At 43.5% G+C, this 20,000-nt stretch overlaps 16 non-coding genes and 1 pseudogene across 16 annotated transcripts; all 17 read left to right on the top strand.

Annotated features, from left to right (window-relative positions):
• Positions 1 to 518: 518 nt before the first annotated feature.
• Positions 519 to 637, top strand: LOC136743085 (5S ribosomal RNA). The gene has a single exon (XR_010815200.1). It is a non-coding gene; the product is annotated as a 5S ribosomal RNA (ribosomal RNA).
• Positions 638 to 1,692: 1,055 nt separating this feature from the next.
• LOC136743126 (5S ribosomal RNA) lies at positions 1,693 to 1,811 on the top strand. Its single transcript, XR_010815239.1, has one exon. It is a non-coding gene; the product is annotated as a 5S ribosomal RNA (ribosomal RNA).
• Positions 1,812 to 2,877: 1,066 nt separating this feature from the next.
• On the top strand, positions 2,878 to 2,986 carry LOC136743364 (uncharacterized; annotated as a pseudogene).
• Positions 2,987 to 4,041: 1,055 nt separating this feature from the next.
• On the top strand, positions 4,042 to 4,160 carry LOC136743143 (5S ribosomal RNA). The gene has a single exon (XR_010815255.1). It is a non-coding gene; the product is annotated as a 5S ribosomal RNA (ribosomal RNA).
• A 1,066-nt stretch (positions 4,161 to 5,226) lies between these two features.
• On the top strand, positions 5,227 to 5,345 carry LOC136743320 (5S ribosomal RNA). The gene has a single exon (XR_010815423.1). It is a non-coding gene; the product is annotated as a 5S ribosomal RNA (ribosomal RNA).
• A 1,058-nt stretch (positions 5,346 to 6,403) lies between these two features.
• Positions 6,404 to 6,522, top strand: LOC136743170 (5S ribosomal RNA). The gene has a single exon (XR_010815280.1). It is a non-coding gene; the product is annotated as a 5S ribosomal RNA (ribosomal RNA).
• A 1,055-nt stretch (positions 6,523 to 7,577) lies between these two features.
• On the top strand, positions 7,578 to 7,696 carry LOC136743220 (5S ribosomal RNA). The gene has a single exon (XR_010815327.1). It is a non-coding gene; the product is annotated as a 5S ribosomal RNA (ribosomal RNA).
• A 1,055-nt stretch (positions 7,697 to 8,751) lies between these two features.
• Positions 8,752 to 8,870, top strand: LOC136743219 (5S ribosomal RNA). Its single transcript, XR_010815326.1, has one exon. It is a non-coding gene; the product is annotated as a 5S ribosomal RNA (ribosomal RNA).
• Positions 8,871 to 9,925: 1,055 nt separating this feature from the next.
• On the top strand, positions 9,926 to 10,044 carry LOC136743177 (5S ribosomal RNA). Its single transcript, XR_010815287.1, has one exon. It is a non-coding gene; the product is annotated as a 5S ribosomal RNA (ribosomal RNA).
• Positions 10,045 to 11,099: 1,055 nt separating this feature from the next.
• On the top strand, positions 11,100 to 11,218 carry LOC136743315 (5S ribosomal RNA). The gene has a single exon (XR_010815418.1). It is a non-coding gene; the product is annotated as a 5S ribosomal RNA (ribosomal RNA).
• A 1,055-nt stretch (positions 11,219 to 12,273) lies between these two features.
• On the top strand, positions 12,274 to 12,392 carry LOC136743264 (5S ribosomal RNA). The gene has a single exon (XR_010815369.1). It is a non-coding gene; the product is annotated as a 5S ribosomal RNA (ribosomal RNA).
• Positions 12,393 to 13,458: 1,066 nt separating this feature from the next.
• LOC136743097 (5S ribosomal RNA) lies at positions 13,459 to 13,577 on the top strand. The gene has a single exon (XR_010815212.1). It is a non-coding gene; the product is annotated as a 5S ribosomal RNA (ribosomal RNA).
• Positions 13,578 to 14,632: 1,055 nt separating this feature from the next.
• Positions 14,633 to 14,751, top strand: LOC136743153 (5S ribosomal RNA). The gene has a single exon (XR_010815264.1). It is a non-coding gene; the product is annotated as a 5S ribosomal RNA (ribosomal RNA).
• Positions 14,752 to 15,806: 1,055 nt separating this feature from the next.
• LOC136743152 (5S ribosomal RNA) lies at positions 15,807 to 15,925 on the top strand. Its single transcript, XR_010815263.1, has one exon. It is a non-coding gene; the product is annotated as a 5S ribosomal RNA (ribosomal RNA).
• A 1,055-nt stretch (positions 15,926 to 16,980) lies between these two features.
• Positions 16,981 to 17,099, top strand: LOC136743217 (5S ribosomal RNA). The gene has a single exon (XR_010815324.1). It is a non-coding gene; the product is annotated as a 5S ribosomal RNA (ribosomal RNA).
• A 1,055-nt stretch (positions 17,100 to 18,154) lies between these two features.
• Positions 18,155 to 18,273, top strand: LOC136743035 (5S ribosomal RNA). The gene has a single exon (XR_010815153.1). It is a non-coding gene; the product is annotated as a 5S ribosomal RNA (ribosomal RNA).
• Positions 18,274 to 19,339: 1,066 nt separating this feature from the next.
• Positions 19,340 to 19,458, top strand: LOC136743141 (5S ribosomal RNA). The gene has a single exon (XR_010815253.1). It is a non-coding gene; the product is annotated as a 5S ribosomal RNA (ribosomal RNA).
• Positions 19,459 to 20,000: the final 542 nt, after the last annotated feature.

Here is a 20,000-nt window from a genome sequence, read left to right as displayed (position 1 = left end):
AAATGTTTAAACAACTGAACTTATATTCAAGGTTTGTTTCTCTTCATATGTTTTACTGGTTTACATTTGTCTCAGCAACCTGTTGAATGATTCTTCTGCTTTCAAAACAAAATGACAACAGGATGAATGCACACACTTGAAAATACAATACATGCAATGTTATGCATCATAGTGATGCAACCTCCTTTCAGTTTCATACTGCATGTCAATTGAAATCCTTACTGAAATGCACACCTACTCAAGATTGCGCTTGACTGGCGTGTCAGGCACTCAATTACAGCTGTTTTATCAAGAGAATGTGTTCGTTTTGTAATATATAGTTCCGGTCTGGTGTGGCACCCCAGCTAACGCACAACGTTGCCACAATGTTGCCACAACGTGGCGTGTTAGCAGGGACTGTCTGCGGCGCGCTGGTGTGTCCCGGGCTTTAGAGTAGAGAGACAGTTCAACTGTAAGTATGAACAGCAGAAACGGATATTGCCTTCCCTTTAAGTAGAGCGTCAGGGACAGCCTTCCTGGCTTACGGCCATACTAGCCTGAATACGCCCGATCTCGTCCGATCTCGGAAGCTAAGCAGGCTCGGGCCTGGTCAGTACTTGGATGGGAGACCGCCTGGGAATACCAGGTGCTGTAGGCTTTGGCATCTTTTACACACCAGAGGGCGACAAATCACGAGTTTTAACTTTGGATACACGCAATTTCATCATTATTTCAGATTTGACTTCCCCAAATACACAGGCATACAATAGATCTTGTTCTCCAACGTAAACGGTCCCTAGTAACTAGGGTACATTCGTAAATAAATTGAGCATCATGGCTAGAAGTGACTAAATGTTGCCTAATCTTTCTCATCGAGAAATGACACAATTACAGCAACACAAAAAGGAACTCCACCGGACAAAGTTCAGTGCTCACAAGGAGCCTCATTCAACACACACGGTTCCATTCCCATTCATGCAAAGCACGAAAGTGTAAAACCTGGGAACATACTTGAGAGCAAAGATCACATTCAATCTCATTCAAGGCACGGATGTGAATGCAACGGGATGAAATTACTGAAATGATGCCTGCCCTCGAACTGTGATGATGGACTACCCGACTCGCCAATAATATTGGGTTCTGGTGTATTGAAATACAGGAGCTGCTGGATTTGTGTGTTTTCTTACCCCCTCACCATAGTTTGTCAAATGTTTAAACAACTGAACTTATATTCAAGGTTTGTTTCTCTTCATATGTTTTACTGGTTTACATTTGTCTCAGCAACCTGTTGAATGATTCTTCTGCTTTCAAAACAAAATGACAACAGGATGAATGCACACACTTGAAAATACAATACATGCAATGTTATGCATCATAGTGATGCAACCTCCTTTCAGTTTCATACTGCATGTCAATTGAAATCCTTACTGAAATGCACACCTTCTCAAGATTGCGCTTGACTGGCGTGTCAGGCACTCAATTACAGCTGTATTATCAAGACAATGTGTTCGTTTTGTAAAATATAGTTCCGGTCTGGTGTGGCACCCCAGCTAACGCACAACGTTGCCACAACGTTTCGTGTTAGCAGGGACTGTCTGCAGCGTGCTGGTGTGTCCCGGACTTTAGAGTAGAGAGACAGTTCAACTGCAAGTATGAGTGGCAGAAACGGATATTGCCTTCCCTTTAAGTAGAGGGTCAGGGACAGCCTCCCTGGCTTACGGCCATACTAGTCTGAATACGCCCGATCTCGTCCGATCTCGGAAGCTAAGCAGGTTCGGGCCTGGTTAGTACTTGGATGGGAGACCGCCTGGGAATACCAGGTGCTGTAAGCTTTTGCATCTTTTACACACCAGAGGGCGACAAATCACGAGTTTTAACTTTGGATACACGCAATTTCATCATTATTTCAGATTTGACTTCCCCAAATTCACAGGCATACAATAGATCTTGTTCTCCAACGTAAACGGTCCCTAGTAACTAGGGTACATTCGTAAATAAATTGAGCATCATGGCTAGAAGTGACTAAATGTTGCCTAATCTTTCTCATCGAGAAATGACACAATTACAGCAACACAAAAAGGAACTCCACCGGGCAATGTTCAGTGTTCACAAGGAGCCTCATTCAACACGCACGGTTCCATTCCCATTCATGCAAAGCACGAAAGTGTAAAACTTGGGAACATACTTGAGAGCAAAGATCACATTCAATCTCATTCAAGGCACGGATGTGAATGCAACGGGATGAAATTACTGAAATGATGCCTGCCCTCGAACTGTGATGATGGACTACCCGACTCGCCAATAATATTGGGTTCTGGTGTATTGAAATACAGGAGCTGCTGGATTTGTGTGTTTTCTTACCCCCTCACCATAGTTTGTCAAATGTTTAAACAACTGAACTTATATTCAAGGTTTGTTTCTCTTCATATGTTTTACTGGTTTACATTTGTCTCAGCAACCTGTTGAATGATTCTTCTGCTTTCAAAACAAAATGACAACAGGATGAATGCACACACTTGAAAATATAATACATGCAATGTTATGCATCATAGTGATGCAACCTCCTTTCAGTTTCATACTGCATGTCAATTGAAATCCTTACTGAAATGCACACCTTCTCAAGATTGCGCTTGACTGGCGTGTCAGGCACTCAATTACAGCTGTTTTATCAAGACAATGTGTTCGTTTTGTAAAATATAGTTCCGGTCTGGTGTGGCACCCCAGCTAACGCACAACGTTGCCACAACGTTGCCACAACGTTTCGTGTTAGCAGGGACTGTCTGCGGCGCGCTGGTGTGTCCCGGACTTTAGAGTAGAGAGACAGTTCATTTGCAAGTATGAGCGGCAGAAACGGATATTGCCTTCCCTTTAAGTAGAGCGTCAGGGACAGCCTCCCTGGCTTACGGCCATACTAGCCTGAATACGCCTGATCTCGGAAGCTAAGCAGGCTCGGGCCTGGTCAGTACTTGGATGGGAGACTGCCTGGGATTACCAGGTGCTGTAAGCTTTTGCATCTTTTACACACCAGAGGGCGACAAATCACGAGTTTTAACTTTGGATACACGCAATTTCATCATTATTTCAGATTTGACTTCCCCAAATACACAGGCATACAATAGATCTTGTTCTCCAACGTAAACGGTCCCTAGTAACTAGGGTACATTCGTAAATAAATTGAGCATCATGGCTAGAAGTGACTAAATGTTGCCTAATCTTTCTCATCGAGAAATGACACAATTACAGCAACACAAAAAGGAACTCCACCGGACAAAGTTCAGTGCTCACAAGGAGCCTCATTCAACACACACGGTTCCATTCCCATTCATGCAAAGCACGAAAGTGTAAAACTTGGGAACATACTTGAGAGCAAAGATCACATTCAATCTCATTCAAGGCACGGATGTGAATGCAACGGGATGAAATTACTGAAATGATGCCTGCCCTCGAACTGTGATGATGGACTACCCGACTCGCCAATAATATTGGGTTCTGGTGTATTGAAATACAGGAGCTGCTGGATTTGTGTGTTTTCTTACCCCCTCACCATAGTTTGTCAAATGTTTAAACAACTGAACTTATATTCAAGGTTTGTTTCTCTTCATATGTTTTACTGGTTTACATTTGTCTCATCAACCTGTTGAATGATTCTTCTGCTTTCAAAACAAAATGACAACAGGATGAATGCACACACTTGAAAATACAATACATGCAATGTTATGCATCATAGTGATGCAACCTCCTTTCAGTTTCATACTGCATGTCAATTGAAATCCTTACTGAAATGCACACCTTCTCAAGATTGCGCTTGACTGGCGTGTCAGGCACTCAATTACAGCTGTATTATCAAGACAATGTGTTCGTTTTGTAAAATATAGTTCCGGTCTGGTGTGGCACCCCAGCTAACGCACAACGTTGCCACAACGTTTCGTGTTAGCAGGGACTGTCTGCGGCGCGCTGGTGTGTCCCGGACTTTAGAGTAGAGAGACAGTTCAACTGCAAGTATGAGCGGCAGAAACGGATATTGCCTTCCCTTTAAGTAGAGCGTCAGGGACAGCCTCCCTGGCTTACGGCCATACTAGCCTGAATACGCCCGATCTCGTCCGATCTCGGAAGCTAAGCAGGCTCGGGCCTGGTCAGTACTTGGATGGTAGACCGCCTGGGAATACCAGGTGCTGTAAGCTTTTGCATCTTTTACACACCAGAGGGCGACAAATCACGAGTTTTAACTTTGGATACACGCAATTTCATCATTATTTCAGATTTGACTTCCCCAAATACACAGGCATACAATAGATCTTGTTCTCCAACGTAAACGGTCCCTAGTAACTAGGGTACATTCGTAAATAAATTGAGCATCATGGCTAGAAGTGACTAAATGTTGCCTAATCTTTCTCATCGAGAAATGACACAATCACAGCAACACAAAAAGGAACTCCACCGGACAAAGTTCAGTGCTCACAAGGAGCCTCATTCAACACACACGGTTCCATTCCCATTCATGCAAAGCACGAAAGTGTAAAACTTGGGAACATACTTGAGAGCAAAGATCACATTCAATCTCATTCAAGGCACGGATGTGAATGCAACGGGATGAAATTACTGAAATGATGCCTGCCCTCGAACTGTGATGATGGACTACCCGACTCGCCAATAATATTGGGTTCTGGTGTATTGAAATACAGGAGCTGCTGGATTTGTGTGTTTTCTTACCCCCTCACCATAGTTTGTCAAATGTTTAAACAACTGAACTTATATTCAAGGTTTGATTCTCTTCATATGTTTTACTGGTTTACATTTGTCTCAGCAACCTGTTGAATGATTCTTCTGCTTTCAAAACAAAATGACAACAGGATGAATGCACACACTTGAAAATACAATACATGCAATGTTATGCATCATAGTGATGCAACCTCCTTTCAGTTTCATACTGCATGTCAATTGAAATCCTTACTGAAATGCACACCTTCTCAAGATTGCGCTTGACTGGCGTGTCAGGCACTCAATTACAGCTGTTTTATCAAGACAATGTGTTCGTTTTGTAATATATAGTTCCGGTCTGGTGTGGCACCCCAGCTAACGCACGACGTTGCCACAATGTTGCCACAACGTGGCGTGTTAGCAGGGACTGTCTGCGGCGCGCTGGTGTGTCCCAGGCTTTAGAGAAGAGAGACAGTTCAACTGTAAGTATGAACGGCAGAAACGGATATTGCCTTCCCTTTAAGTAGAGCGTCAGGGACAGCCTTCCTGGCTTACGGCCCTACTAGCCTGAATACGCCCGATCTCGTCCGATCTCGGAAGCTAAGCAGGCTCGTTCCTGGTCAGTACTTGCATGGGAGACCGCCTGGGAATACCAGGTGCTGTAAGCTTTTGCATCTTTTACACACCAGAGGGCGACAAATCACGAGTTTTAACTTTGGATACACGCAATTTCATCATTATTTCAGATTTGACTTCCCCAAATACACAGGCATACAATAGATCTTGTTCTCCAACGTAAACGGTCCCTAGTAACTAGGGTACATTCGTAAATAAATTGAGCATCATGGCTAGAAGTGACTAAATGTTGCCTAATCTTTCTCATCGAGAAATGACACAATTACAGCAACACAAAAAGGAACTCCACCGGACAAAGTTCAGTGCTCACAAGGAGCCTCATTCAACACACACGGTTCCATTCCCATTCATGCAAAGCACGAAAGTGTAAAACTTGGGAACATACTTGAGAGCAAAGATCACATTCAATCTCATTCAAGGCACGGATGTGAATGCAACGGGATGAAATTACTGAAATGATGCCTGCCCTCGAACTGTGATGATGGACTACCCGACTCGCCAATAATATTGGGTTCTGGTGAATTGAAATACAGGAGCTGCTGGATTTGTGTGTTTTCTTACCCCCTCACCATAGTTTGTCAAATGTTTAAACAACTGAACTTATATTCAAGGTTTGTTTCTCTTCATATGTTTTACTGGTTTACATTTGTCTCAGCAACCTCAGCAAGAATGATTCTTCTGCTTTCAAAACAAAATGACAACAGGATGAATGCACACACTTGAAAATACAATACATGCAATGTTATGCATCATAGTGATGCAACCTCCTTTCAGTTTCATACTGCATGTCATTTGAAATCCTTATTGAAATGCACACCTTCTCAAGATTGCGCTTGACTGGCGTGTCAGGCACTCAATTACAGCTGTATTATCAAGACAATGTGTTCGTTTTGTAAAATATAGTTCCGGTCTGGTGTGGCACCCCAGCTAACGCACAACGTTGCCACAACGTTTCGTGTTAGCAGGGACTGTCTGCGGCGCGCTGGTGTGTCCCGGACTTTAGAGTAGAGAGACAGTTCAACTGCAAGTATGAGCAGCAGAAACGGATATTGCCTTCCCTTTAAGTAGAGCGTCAGGGACAGCCTCCCTGGCTTACGGCCATACTAGCCTGAATACGCCAGATCTCGTCCGATCTCGGAAGCTAAGCAGGCTAGGGCCTGGTCAGTACTTGGATGGGAGACCGCCTGGGAATACCAGGTGCTGTAAGCTTTTGCATCTTTTACACACCAGAGGGCGACAAATCACGAGTTTTAACTTTGGATACACGCAATTTCATCATTATTTCAGATTTGACTTCCCCAAATACACAGGCATACAATAGATCTTGTTCTCCAACGTAAACGGTCCCTAGTAACTAGGGTACATTCGTAAATAAATTGAGCATCATGGCTAGAAGTGACTAAATGTTGCCTAATCTTTCTCATCGAGAAATGACACAATTACAGCAACACAAAAAGGAACTCCACCGGACAAAGTTCAGTGCTCACAAGGAGCCTCATTCAACACACACGGTTCCATTCCCATTCATGCAAAGCACGAAAGTGTAAAACTTGGGAACATACTTGAGAGCAAAGATCACATTCAATCTCAATCAAGGCACGGATGTGAATGCAACGGGATGAAATTACTGAAATGATGCCTGCCCTCGAACTGTGATGATGGACTACCCGACTCGCCAATAATATTGGGTTCTGGTGTATTGAAATACAGGAGCTGCTGGATTTGTGTGTTTTCTTACCCCCTCACCATAGTTTGTCAAATGTTTAAACAACTGAACTTATATTCAAGGTTTGTTTCTCTTCATATGTTTTACTGGTTTACATTTGTCTCAGCAACCTGTTGAATGATTCTTCTGCTTTCAAAGCAAAATGACAACAGGATGAATGCACACACTTGAAAATACAATACATGCAATGTTATGCATCATAGTGATGCAACCTCCTTTCAGTTTCATACTGCATGTCAATTGAAATCCTTACTGAGATGCACACCTTCTCAAGATTGCGCTTGACAGGCGTGTCAGGAACTCAATTACAGCTGTTTTATCAAGACAATGTGTTCGTTTTGTAAAATATAGTTCCGGTCTGGAGTGGCACCCCAGCTAACGCACAACGTTGCCACAACGTTTCGTGTTAGCAGGGACTGTCTGCGGCGCGCTGGTGTGTCCCGGACTTTAGAGTAGAGAGACAGTTCAACAGCAAGTATGAGCGACAGAAACGGATATTGCCTTCCCTTTAAGTAGAGCGTCAGGGACAGCTTCCCTGGCTTACGGCCATACTAGCCTGAATACGCCCGATCTCGTCCGATCTTGGAAGCTAAGCAGGCTCGGGCCTGGTCAGTACTTGGATGGGAGACCGCCTGGGAATACCAGGTGCTGTAAGTTTTTGCATCTTTTACACACCAGAGGGCAACAAATCACGAGTTTTAACTTTGGATACACGCAATTTCATCATTATTTCAGATTTGACTTCCCCAAATACACAGGCATACAATAGATCTTGTTCTCCAACGTAAACGGTCCCTAGTAACTAGGGTACATTCGTAAATAAATTGAGCATCATGGCTAGAAGTGACTAAATGTTGCCTAATCTTTCTCATCGAGAATTGACACAATTACAGCAACACAAAAAGGAACTCCACCGGACAAAGTTCAGTGCTCACAAGGAGCCTCATTCAACACACACGGTTCCATTCCCATTCATGCAAAGCACGAAAGTGTAAAACTTGGGAACATACTTGAGAGCAAAGATCACATTCAATCTCATTCAAGGCACGGATGTGAATGCAACGGGATGAAATTACTGAAATGATGCCTGCCCTCGAACTGTGATGATGGACTACCCGACTCGCCAATAATATTGGGTTCTGGTGTATTGAAATACAGGAGCTGCTGGATTTGTGTGTTTTCTTACCCCCTCACCATAGTTTGTCAAATGTTTAAACAACTGAACTTATATTCAAGGTTTGTTTCTCTTCATATGTTTTACTGGTTTACATTTGTCTCAGCAACCTGTTGAATGATTCTTCTGCTTTCAAAACAAAATGACAACAGGATGAATGCACACACTTGAAAATACAATACATGCAATGTTATGCATCATAGTGATGCAACCTCCTTTCAGTTTCATACTGCATGTCAATTGAAATCCTTTTTAAAATGCACACCTTCTCAAGATTGCGCTTTACTGGCGTGTCAGGAACTCAATTACAGCTGTATTATCAAGACAATGTGTTCGTTTTGTAAAATATAGTTCCGGTCTGGTGTGGCACCCCAGCTAACGCACAACGTTGCCACAACGTTTCGTGTTAGCAGGGACTGTCTGCGGCGCGCTGGTGTGTCCCGGACTTTAGAGTAGAGAGACAGTTCAACAGCAAGTATGAGCGACAGAAACGGATATTGCCTTCCCTTTAAGTAGAGCGTCAGGGACAGCTTCCCTGGCTTACGGCCATACTAGCCTGAATACGCCCGATCTCGTCCGATCTTGGAAGCTAAGCAGGCTCGGGCCTGGTCAGTACTTGGATGGGAGACCGCCTGGGAATACCAGGTGCTGTAAGTTTTTGCATCTTTTACACACCAGAGGGCAACAAATCACGAGTTTTAACTTTGGATACACGCAATTTCATCATTATTTCAGATTTGACTTCCCCAAATACACAGGCATACAATAGATCTTGTTCTCCAACGTAAACGGTCCCTAGTAACTAGGGTACATTCGTAAATAAATTGAGCATCATGGCTAGAAGTGACTAAATGTTGCCTAATCTTTCTCATCGAGAAATGACACAATTACAGCAACACAGAAAGGAACTCCACCGGACAAAGTTCAGTGCTCACAAGGAGCCTCATTCAACACACACGGTTCCATTCCCATTCATGCAAAGCACGAAAGTGTAAAACTTGGGAACATACTTGAGAGCAAAGATCACATTCAATCTCATTCAAGGCACGGATGTGAATGCAACGGGATGAAATTACTGAAATGATGCCTGCCCTCGAACTGTGATGATGGACTACCCGACTCGCCAATAATATTGGGTTCTGGTGTATTGAAATACAGGAGCTGCTGGATTTGTGTGTTTTCTTACCCCCTCACCATAGTTTGTCAAATGTTTATACAACTGAACTTATATTCAAGGTTTGTTTCTCTTCATATGTTTTACTGGTTTACATTTGTCTCATCAACCTGTTGAATGATTCTTCTGCTTTCAAAACAAAATGACAACAGGATGAATGCACACACTTGAAAATACAATACATGCAATGTTATGCATCATAGTGATGCAACCTCCTTTCAGTTTTATACTGCATGTCAATTGAAATCCTTACTGAAATGCACACCTTCTCAAGATTGCGCTTGACTGGCGTGTCAGGCACTCAATTACAGCTGTTTTATCAAGACAATGTGTTCGTTTTGTAAAATATAGTTCCGGTCTGGTGTGGCACCCCAGCTAACGCACAACGTTGCCACAACTTTTCGTGTTAGCAGGGACTGTCTGCGGTGCGCTGGTGTGTCCCGGACTTTAGAGTAGAGAGACAGTTCAACTGCAAGTATGAGCGGCAGAAACGGATATTGCCTTCCCTTTAAGTAGAGCGTCAGGGACAGCTTCCCCTGCTTACGGCCATACTAGCCTGAATACGCCCGATCTCGTCCGATCTCGGAAGCTAAGCAGGCTCCGGCCTGGTCAGTACTTGGATGGGAGACCGCATGGGAATACCAGGTGCTGTAAGCTTTTGCATCTTTTACACACCAGAGGGCGACAAATCACGAGTTTTAACTTTGGATACACGCAATTTCATCATTATTTCAGATTTGACTTCCCCAAATACACAGGCATACAATAGATCTTGTTCTCCAACGTAAACGGTCCCTAGTAACTAGGGTACATTCGTAAATAAATTGAGCATCATGGCTAGAAGTGACTAAATGTTGCCTAATCTTTCTCATCGAGAAATGACACAATTACAGCAACACAAAAAGGAACTCCACCGGACAAAGTTCAGTGTTCACAAGGAGCCTCATTCAACACACACGGTTCCATTCCCATTCATGCAAAGCACGAAAGTGTAAAACTTGGGAACATACTTGAGAGCAAAGATCACATTCAATCTCATTCAAGGCACGGATGTGAATGCAACGGGATGAAATTACTGAAATGATGCCTGCCCTCGAACTGTGATGATGGACTACCCGACTCGCCAATAATATTGGGTTCTGGTGTATTGAAATACAGGAGCTGCTGGATTTGTGTGTTTTCTTACCCCCTCACCATAGTTTGTCAAATGTTTAAACAACTGAACTTATATTCAAGGTTTGTTTCTCTTCATATGTTTTACTGGTTTACATTTGTCTCAGCAACCTGTTGAATGATTCTTCTGCTTTCAAAACAAAATGACAACAGGATGAATGCACACACTTGAAAATACAATACATGCAATGTTATGCATCATAGTGATGCAACCTCCTTTCAGTTTCATACTGCATGTCAATTGAAATCCTTACTGAAATGCACACCTTCTCAAGATTGCGCTTGACTGGCGTGTCAGGCACTCAATTACAGCTGTTTTATCAAGACAATGTGTTCGTTTTGTAAAATACAGTTACGGTCTGGTGTGGCACCCCAGCTAACGCACAACGTTGCCACAACGTTTCGTGTTAGCAGGGACTGTCTGCGGCGCGCTGGTGTGTCCCGGACTTTAGAGTAGAGAGACAGTTCAACTGCAAGTATGAGCGGCAGAAACGGATATTGCCTTCCCTTTAAGTAGAGCATCAGGGACAGCCTCCCAGGCTTACGGCCATACTAGCCTGAATACGCCCGATCTCGTCCGATCTCGGAAGCTAAGCAGGCTCCGCCCTGGTCAGTACTTGGATGGGAGACTGCCTGGGAATACCAGGTACTGTAAGCTTTTGCATCTTTTACACACCAGAGGGCGACAAATCACGAGTTTTAACTTTGGATACACGCAATTTCTTCATTATTTCAGATTTGACTTCCCCAAATACACAGGCATACAATAGATCTTGTTCTCCAACGTAAACGGTCCCTAGTAACTAGGGTACATTCGTAAATAAATTGAGCATCATGGCTAGAAGTGACTAAATGTTGCCTAATCTTTCTCATCGAGAAATGACACAATTACAGCAACACAAAAAGGAACTCCACCGGACAAAGTTCAGTGCTCACAAGGAGCCTCATTCAACACACACGGTTCCATTCCCATTCATGCAAAGCACGAAAGTGTAAAACTTGGGAACATACTTGAGAGCAAAGATCACATTCAATCTCATTCAAGTCACGGATGTGAATGCAACGGGATGAAATTACTGAAATGATGCCTGCCCTCGAACTGTGATGATGGACTACCCGACTCGCCAATAATATTGGGTTCTGGTGTATTGAAATACAGGAGCTGCTGGATTTGTGTGTTTTCTTACCCCCTCACCATAGTTTGTCAAATGTTTAAACAACTGAACTTATATTCAAGGTTTGTTTCTCTTCATATGTTTTACTGGTTTACATTTGTCTCAGCAACCTGTTGAATGATTCTTCTGCTTTCAAAACAAAATGACAACAGGATGAATGCACACACTTGAAAATACAATACATGCAATGTTATGCATCATAGTGATGCAACCTCCTTTCAGTTTCATACTGCATGGCAATTGAAATCCTTACTGAAATGCACACCTTCTCAAGATTGCGCTTGACTGGCGTGTCAGGCACTCAATTACAGCTGTTTTATCAAGACAATGTGTTCGTTTTGTAAAATATAGTTCCGGTCTGGTGTGGCACCCCAGCTAACGCACAACGTTGCCACAACGTTTCGTGTTAGCAGGGACTGTCTGCGGCGCGCTGGTGTGTCCCGGACTTTAGAGTAGAGAGACAGTTCAACTGCAAGTATGAGCGGCAGAAACGGATATTGCCTTCCCTTTAAGTAGAGCGTCAGGGACAGCCTCCCTGGCTTACGGCCGTACTAGCCTGAATACGCCTGATTTCGTCCGATCTCGGAAGCTAAGCAGGCTCGGGCCTGGTCAGTACTTGGATGGGAGACCGCCTGGGAATACCAGGTGCTGTAAGCTTTTGCACCTTTTACACACCAGAGGGCGACAAATCACGAGTTTTAACTTTGGATTCACACAATTTCATCATTATTTCAGATTTGACTTCCCAAAATACACAGGCATACAATAGATCTTGTTCTCCAACGTAAACGGTCCCTAGTAACTAGGGTACATTCGTAAATAAATTGAGCATCATGGCTAGAATTGACTAAATGTTGCCTAATCTTTCTCTTCGAGAAATGACACAATTACAGCAACACAAAAAGGAACTCCACCGGACAAAGTTCAGTGCTCACAAGGAGCCTCATTCAACACACACGGTTCCATTCCCATTCATGCAAAGCACGAAAGTGTAAAACTTGGGAACATACTTGAGAGCAAAGATCACATTCAATCTCATTCAAGGCACGGATGTGAATGCAACGGGATGAAATTACTGAAATGATGCCTGCCCTCGAACTGTGATGATGGACTACCCGACTCGCCAATAATATTGGGTTCTGGTGTATTGAAATACAGGAGCTGCTGGATTTGTGTGTTTTCTTACCCCCTCACCATAGTTTGTCAAATGTTTAAACAACTGAACTTATATTCAAGGTTTGTTTCTCTTCATATGTTTTACTGGTTTACATTTGTCTCAGCAACCTGTTGAATGATTCTTCTGCTTTCAAAACAAAATGACAACAGGATGAATGCACACACTTGAAAATACAATACATGCAATGTTATGCATCATAGTGATGCAACCTCCTTTTAGTTTCATACTGCATGTCAATTGAAATCCTTACTGAAATGCACACCTTCTCAAGATTGCGCTTGACTGGCGTGTCAGGCACTCAATTACAGCTGTATTATCAAGACAATGTGTTCGTTTTGTAAAATATAGTTCCGGTCTGGTGTGGCACCCCAGTTAACGCACAACGTTGCCACAACGTTGCCACAACGTGGCGTGTTAGCAGGGACAGTCTGCGGCGCACTGGTGTGTCCCGGGCTTTAGAGTAGAGAGACAGTTCAACTGTAAGTATGAACGGCAGAAAAGGATATTGCCTTCCCTGTAAGTAGAGCGTCAGGGACAGCCTCCCTGGCTTACGGCCATACTAGCCTGAATACGCCCGATCTCGTCCGATCTCGGAAGCTAAGCAGGCTCTGGCCTGGTCAGTACTTGGATGGGAGACCGCCTGGGAATACCAGGTGCTGTAAGCTTTTGCATCTTTTACACACCAGAGGGCGACAAATCACGAGTTTTAACTTTGGATACACGCAATTTCATCATTATTTCAGATTTGACTTCCCCAAATACACAGGCATACAATAGATCTTGTTCTCCAACGTAAACGGTCCCTAGTAACTAGGGTACATTCGTAAATAAATTGAGCATCATGGCTAGAAGTGACTAAATGTTGCCTAATCTTTCTCATCGAGAAATGACACAATTACAGCAACACAAAAAGGAACTCCACTGGACAAAGTTCAGTGCTCACAAGGAGCCTCATTCAACACACACGGTTCCATTCCCATTCATGCAAAGCACGAAAGTGTAAAACTTGGGAACATACTTGAGAGCAAAGATCACATTCAATCTCATTCAAGGCACGGATGTGAATGCAACGGGATGAAATTACTGAAATGATGCCTGCCCTCGAACTGTGATGATGGACTACCCGACTCGCCAATAATATTGGGTTCTGGTGTATTGAAATACAGGAGCTGCTGGATTTGTGTGTTTTCTTACCCCCTCACCATAGTTTGTCAAATGTTTATACAACTGAACTTATATTCAAGGTTTGTTTCTCTTCATATGTTTTACTGGTTTACATTTGTCTCAGCAACCTGTTGAATGATTCTTCTGCTTTCAAAACAAAATGACAACAGGATGAATGCACACACTTGAAAATACAATACATGCAATGTTATGCATCATAGTGATGCAACCTCCTTTCAGTTTCATACTGCATGTCAATTGAAATCCTTACTGAAATGCACACCTTCTCAAGATTGCGCTTGACTGGCGTGTCAGGCACTCAATTACAGCTGTTTTATCAAGACAATGTGTTCGTTTTGTAAAATATAGTTCCGGTCTGGTGTGGCACCCCAGCTAACGCACAACGTTGCCACAACGTTTCGTGTTAGCAGGGACTGTCTGCGGCGCGCTGGTGTGTCCCGGACTTTAGAGTAGAGAGACAGTTCAACTGCAAGTATGAGCGGCAGAAACGGATATTGCCTTCCCTTTAAGTAGAGCGTCAGGGACAGCTTCCCCGGCTTACGGCCATACTAGCCTGAATACGCCCGATCTCGTCCGATCTCGGAAGCTAAGCAGGCTCGGGCCTGGTCAGTACTTGGATGGGAGACCGCCTGGGAATACCAGGTGCTGTAAGCTTTTGCATCTTTTACACACCAGAGGGCGACAAATCACGAGTTTTAACTTTGGATACACGCAATTTCATCATTATTTCAGATTTGACTTCCCCAAATACACAGGCATACAATAGATCTTGTTCTCCAACGTAAACGGTCCCTAGTAACTAGGGTACATTCGTAAATAAATTGAGCATCATGGCTAGAAGTGACTAAATGTTGCCTAATCTTTCTCATCGAGAAATGACACAATTACAGCAACACAAAAAGGAACTCCACCGGACAAAGTTCAGTGCTCACAAGAAGCCTCATTCAACACACACGGTTCCATTCCCATTCATGCAAAGCACGAAAGTGTAAAACTTGGGAACATACTTGAGAGCAAAGATCACATTCAATCTCATTCAAGTCACGGATGTGAATGCAACGGGATGAAATTACTGAAATGATGCCTGCCCTCGAACTGTGATGATGGACTACCCGACTCGCCAATAATATTGGGTTCTGGTGTATTGAAATACAGGAGCTGCTGGATTTGTGTGTTTTCTTACCCCCTCACCATAGTTTGTCAAATGTTTAAACAACTGAACTTATATTCAAGGTTTGTTTCTCTTCATATGTTTTACTGGTTTACATTTGTCTCAGCAACCTGTTGAATGATTCTTCTGCTTTCAAAACAAAATGACAACAGGATGAATGCACACACTTGAAAATACAATACATGCAATGTTATGCATCATAGTGATGCAACCTCCTTTCAGTTTCATACTGCATGTCAATTGAAATCCTTACTGAAATGCACACCTTCTCAAGATTGCGCTTGACTGGCGTGTCAGGCACTCAATTACAGCTGTATTATCAAGACAATGTGTTCGTTTTGTAAAATATAGTTCCGGTCTGGTGTGGCACCCCAGTTAACGCACAACGTTGCCACAACGTTTCGTGTTAGCAGGGACTGTCTGCGGCGCGCTGGTGTGTCCCGGACTTTAGAGTAGAGAGACAGTTCAACTGCAAGTATGAGCGGCAGAAACGGATATTGCCTTCCCTTTAAGTAGAGCATCAGGGACAGCCTCCCCGGCTTACGGCCATACTAGCCTGAATACGCCCGATCTCGTCCGATCTCGGAAGCTAAGCAGGCTCCGGCCTGGTCAGTACTTGGATGGGAGACCGCCTGGGAATACCAGGTGCTGTAAGCTTTTGCATCTTTTACACACCAGAGGGCGACAAATCACGAGTTTTAACTTTGGATACACGCAATTTCATCATTATTTCAGATTTGACTTCCCCAAATACACAGGCATACAATAGATCTTGTTCTCCAATGTAAACGGTCCCTAGTAACTAGGGTACATTCGTAAATAAATTGAGCATCATGGCTAGAAGTGACTAAATGTTGCCTAATCTTTCTCATCGAGAAATGACACAATTACAGCAACACAAAAAGGAACTCCACCGGACAAAGTTCAGTGCTCACAAGGAGCCTCATTCAACACACACGGTTCCATTCCCATTCATGCAAAGCACGAAAGTGTAAAACCTGGGAACATACTTGAGAGCAAAGATCACATTCAATCTCATTCAAGGCACGGATGTGAATGCAACGGGATGAAATTACTGAAATGATGCCTGCCCTCGAACTGTGATGATGGACTACCCGACTCGCCAATAATATTGGGTTCTGGTGTATTGAAATACAGGAGCTGCTGGATTTGTGTGTTTTCTTACCCCCTCACCATAGTTTGTCAAATGTTTAAACAACTGAACTTATATTCAAGGTTTGTTTCTCTTCATATGTTTTACTGGTTTACATTTGTCTCAGCAACCTGTTGAATGATTCTTCTGCTTTCAAAACAAAATGACAACAGGATGAATGCACACACTTGAAAATACAATACATGCAATGTTATGCATCATAGTGATGCAACCTCCTTTCAGTTTCATACTGCATGTCAATTGAAATCCTTACTGAAATGCACACCTTCTCAAGATTGCGCTTGACGGGCGTGTCAGGCACTCAATTACAGCTGTTTTATCAAGACAATGTGTTCGTTTTGTAATATATAGTTCCGGTCTGGTGTGGCACCCCAGCTAACGCACAACGTTGCCACAACGTTTCGTGTTAGCAGGGACTGTCTGCGGCGCGCTGGTGTGTCCCGGACTTTAGAGTAGAGAGACAGTTCAACTGCAAGTATGAGCGGCAGAAACGGATATTGCCTTCCCTTTAAGTAGAGCGTCAGGGACAGCTTCCCTGGCTTACGGCCATACTAGCCTGAATACGCCCGATCTCGTCCGATCTCGGAACCTAAGCAGGCTCGGGCCTGGTCAGTACTTGGATGGGAGACCGCCTGGGAATACCAGGTGCTGTAAGCTTTTGCATCTTTTACACACCAGAGGGCGACAAATCACGAGTTTTAACTTTGGATACACGCAATTTCATCATTATTTCAGATTTGACTTCCCCAAATACACAGGCATACAATAGATCTTGTTCTCCAACGTAAACGGTCCCTAGTAACTAGGGTACATTCGTAAATAAATTGAGCATCATGGCTAGAAGTGACTAAATGTTGCCTAATCTTTCTCATCGAGAAATGACACAATTACAGCAACACAAAAAGGAACTCCACCGGACAAAGTTCAGTGCTCACAAGGAGCCTCATTCAACACACACGGTTCCATTCCCATTCATGCAAAGCACGAAAGTGTAAAACTTGGGAACATACTTGAGAGCAAAGATCACATTCAATCTCATTCAAGGCACGGATGTGAATGCAACGGGATGAAATTACTGAAATGATGCCTGCCCTCGAACTGTGATGATGGACTACCCGACTCGCCAATAATATTGGGTTCTGGTGTATTGAAATACAGGAGCTGCTGGATTTGTGTGTTTTCTTACCCCCTCACCATAGTTTGTCAAATGTTTAAACAACTGAACTTATATTCAAGGTTTGTTTCTCTTCATATGTTTTACTGGTTTACATTTGTCTCAGCAACCTGTTGAATGATTCTTCTGCTTTCAAAACAAAATGACAACAGGATGAATGCACACACTTGAAAATACAATACATGCAATGTTATGCATCATAGTGATGCAACCTCCTTTCAGTTTCATACTGCATGTCAATTGAAATCCTTACTGAAATGCACACCTTCTCAAGATTGCGCTTGACTGGCGTGTCAGGCACTCAATTACAGCTGTTTTATCAAGACAATGTGTTCGTTTTGTAATATATAGTTCCGGTCTGGTGTGGCACCCCAGCTAACGCACAACGTTGCCACAACGTTTCGTGTTAGCAGGGACTGTCTGCGGCGCGCTGGTGTGTCCCGGACTTTAGAGTAGAGAGACAGTTCAATTGCAAGTATGAGCGGAAGAAACGGATATTGCCTTCCCTTTAAGTAGAGCGTCAGGGACAGCCTCCCTGGCTTACGGCCATACTAGCCTGAAAACGCCCGATCTCGTCCGATCTCGGAAGCTAAGCAGGCTCGGGCCTGGTCAGTACTTGGATGGGAGACCGCCTGGGAATACCAGGTGCTGTAAGCTTTTGCATCTTTTACACACCAGAGGGCGACAAATCACGAGTTTTAACTTTGGATACACGCAATTTCATCATTATTTCAGATTTGACTTCCCCAAATACACAGGCATAGAATAGATCTTGTTCTCCAACGTAAACGGTCCCTAGTAACTAGTGTACATTCGTAAATAAATTGAGCATCATGGCTAGAAGTGACTAAATGTTGCCTAATCTTTCTCATCGAGAAATGACACAATTACAGCAACACAAAAAGGAACTCCACCGGACAAAGTTCAGTGCTCACAAGGAGCCTCATTCAACACACACGGTTCCATTCCCATTCATGCAAAGCACGAAAGTGTAAAACTTGGGAAAATACTTGAGAGCAAAGATCACATTCAATCTCATTCAAGGCACGGATGTGAATGCAACGGGATGAAATTACTGAAATGATGCCTGCCCTCGAACTGTGATGATGGACTACCCGACTCGCCAATAATATTGGGTTCTGGTGTATTGAAATACAGGAGCTGCTGGATTTGTGTGTTTTCTTACCCCCTCACCATAGTTTGTCAAATGTTTAAACAACTGAACTTATATTCAAGGTTTGTTTCTCTTCATATGTTTTACTGGTTTACATTTGTCTCAGCAACCTGTTGAATGATTCTTCTGCATTCAAAACAAAATGACAACAGGATGAATGCACACACTTGAAAATACAATACATGCAATGTTATGCATCATAGTGATGCAACCTCCTTTCAGTTTCATACTGCATGTCAATTGAAATCCTTACTGAAATGCACACCTTCTCAAGATTGCGCTTGACTGGCGTGTCAGGCACTCAATTACAGCTGTTTTATCAAGAGAATGTGTTCGTTTTGTAATATATAGTTCCGGTCTGGTGTGGCACCCCAGCTAACGCACAACGTTGCCACAATGTTGCCACAACGTGGCGTGTTAGCAGGGACTGTCTGCGGCGCGCTGGTGTGTCCCGGGCTTTAGAGTAGAGAGACAGTTCAACTGTAAGTATGAACGGCAGAAACGGATATTGCCTTCCCTTTAAGTAGAGCGTCAGGGACAGCCTCCCTGGCTTACGGCCATACTAGCCTGAATACGCCCGATCTCGTCCGATCTCGGAAGCTAAGCAGGCTCGGGCCTGGTCAGTACTTGGATGGGAGACCGCCTGGGAATACCAGGTGCTGTAAGCTTTTGCATCTTTTACACACCAGAGGGCGACAAATCACAAGTTTTAACTTTGGATACACGCAATTTCATCATTATTTCAGATTTGACTTCCCCAAATACACAGGCATACAATAGATCTTGTTCTCCAACGTAAACGGTCCCTAGTAACTAGGGTACATTCGTAAATAAATTGAGCATCATGGCTAGAAGTGACTAAATGTTGCCTAATCTTTCTCATCGAGAAATGACACAATTACAGCAACACAAAAAGGAACTCCACCGGACAAAGTTCAGTGCTCACAAGGAGCTTCATTCAACACACACGGTTCCATTCCCATTCATGCAAAGCACGAAAGTGTAAAACTTGGGAACATACTTGAGAGCAAAGATCACATTCAATCTCATTCAAGGCACGGATGTGAATGCAACGGGATGAAATTACTGAAATGATGCCTGCCCTCGAACTGTGATGATGGACTACCCGACTCGCCAATAATATTGGGTTCTGGTGTATTGAAATACAGGAGCTGCTGGATTTGTGTGTTTTCTTACCCCCTCACCATAG

Source organism: Amia ocellicauda, unplaced genomic scaffold (assembly GCF_036373705.1).
Source record: "Amia ocellicauda isolate fAmiCal2 unplaced genomic scaffold, fAmiCal2.hap1 HAP1_SCAFFOLD_77, whole genome shotgun sequence".
NCBI classification, from domain to species: domain Eukaryota; kingdom Metazoa; phylum Chordata; class Actinopteri; order Amiiformes; family Amiidae; genus Amia; species Amia ocellicauda.
Note: the sequence above shows the minus strand (reverse complement) of the source record. Positions and strands in the feature narration are given on the sequence as shown.